The following is a 2,500-nucleotide window of genomic DNA, read 5'->3' as shown; positions in this document are numbered from 1 at the left end:
TTATCATTATCATTCTACAAGAAAATCAACGCAGACATAATAAGGGCAAAACGCTGGCATATCCACAGCCGTTTTAAGATTTCTCAAGAAGGAAGTTTTTTCCTTTGGTTAAGGTTCACTTTCCCTTTGCCTACACAGACACCGAATAGTCTGGCCTATTCTTTACATATTCTCCTCTGTCCTCATATACCCAACACCACTGAGATTACCAAACTATTCTTCTTCTCTCAAGGGATTAACACTACTGTACTATAATTGTTCAGTGGCTACTTTCCTCTTGGTAAGGGTAGAAGAGACCCTTTAGCTATGGTAAGCAGCTCTTCTGGGAGAAGGACACTCCAAAATCAAACCATTGTTCTCTGTTCTTGGAAAGTGTCATAGCCTCTCTACCATGGTCTTTCACTGTCTTGAGGTAGAGTTATCTTGCTTGAGGGTACACTAGGGCACACTATTCTATCTTATTTCTCTTCCTCTTCTTTTTTATTGTTCATAGTTTATACATGAAATATCTATTTTAATATTGTTACTGTTCATAAAACCTTTTTATTGTTAATTACTTTCTTTACAGTTTCCGTATTTCCTTTCCTCACTGGGTTATTTTCCCAGTTGGAGCCCCTTGGCTTATAGCATTCTGCTTATCCAGCTAGGGTTATACCATAGTAAGTAAGTGAGTAATAATAATAATAATAATAATAATAATAATAATAATAATAATAATAATAATAATAATAATAATAATAATATAAACGGATGCGTGGAATTTGAGCAGTAGGGTCAACGTTGGGGATGCGAAGGTCCTTAAGCTTTGAGGTGAAACCAGGTGGAAATTTCGCAGTTGCACTAAGGAGCAAAATTTTTAAGTAGAATAGCAATACTGAGTAAAGGAAGCGCAAACGTAGGCAAAACAGAAGGCTGAAAAGTCTTATCTATTTAATTATATTGTGGTCAAAATCTGCTCTTTGTTAACCTTATCATGGGGGGGGGGAAAATTATGTTATTTAATGATATCATATGTTAATTATGTTCCTGGTAACTAAAGAAGATAAAACTCTTTTGGTTAACTATATACAAAATTAATTTCAGGTTAATTATCCTGTTGACAAACTGTCGTTGGCTAACTATATCACGGACAAAATATTTCGTTGGTTAAGTCTATAAAGGACAAAATCTGGTTGACTAACTACATCACAGGAAAAAATCTGACTGACTAACAATATCGCGGAAAAAAATCTGATTGGCCAACTACGTCACGAACGACATTTGTAGATGGTTAACCATATAATCGACAAAATCTATTGTTGATTAACTTTATCACGGACAAAATCTGTCAAAAGTTAGCTATACAATTGATAAAATCTGCTTTAGGTTAACTATACAATAGACAAAATCTGCTCTAGATTAACTATGCGTTAGGCAAAATCTGCTTTAGATTAACTATACAATAGGAAAAATCTGCTCTAGGTAAATTACACAAAGACAAAATCTTCCCTGGGTTAACAATACAATCGACAAAATCTGCTCTAGGTTAACTATACTGTACAATGGACAAAAGCTGCTGTAGGTTAACTATACTGTACAAAGGACAAAATCTGCTCTATGTTAACCATACAATGACAAAATCAGCTCTAAGTTAACTATCATGGAAAAAAAAATCTGACTAATTATATCACGGAAAAAAATCTGATTGGTCAATTACGTCACAAACGACATTTTCAACTGGTTAACCATGTAATAGACGAAATCTATTGTTGATTCACTATATCACAGTCAAAATCTGTCGTAAGTTAACTATACAATTGACAAAATCTGCACTAAGTTAACTATACAATGGACAAAATCTGCTCTGGGTTAACTATACGTTGGGCAAAATCTGCTCTAGGTTACCTATACTTTGGGCAAAATCTGCTCTAGGGTAACTATACGTTGAGCAAAATCTGCTCTAGGTTAACTATACGTTGGGCAAAATCTGCTCTAGGTAAATTATACAGACAAAATATTCCCTGGGTTAACTATAAAATCGATAAAATCTGCTCTAGGTTAACTATACTGTAAAATGGAAAAAATCTGCTCTAGGTTAACTATACTGTACAACGGACAAAATCTGCTCTACAATGACAAAATCAGCTCTAGGTTAACTATACAACGGACATCTACTCTAGGTTAACTAAACAAACAAAATCTGCTCTAGATTAACAATATAATGGACAAAATCTGCTCTAGGTTAACTATACTGTACAACGGACAAAATCTGCTCTACAATGACAAAATCAGCTCTAGGATAACTATACAACGGACAACATCTACTCTAGGTTAACTAAACAAACAAAATCTGCTCTAGATTAACTATATAATGGACAAAATCTGCTCTAATTTAGCTATATAACGGACACAATCTTGTGTCCATTAGCTACGCAATGAACAAAATTGGTGTTGGTCAACCAACACTAATATCAAACTCAGCAGCTTAGAGGACATCGCATAAATGGAACACCACGATCAA

This window comes from Palaemon carinicauda, chromosome 27 (genome assembly GCF_036898095.1).
Source record: "Palaemon carinicauda isolate YSFRI2023 chromosome 27, ASM3689809v2, whole genome shotgun sequence".
NCBI classification, from domain to species: domain Eukaryota; kingdom Metazoa; phylum Arthropoda; class Malacostraca; order Decapoda; family Palaemonidae; genus Palaemon; species Palaemon carinicauda.
This window is presented reverse-complemented; position numbering follows the sequence as displayed.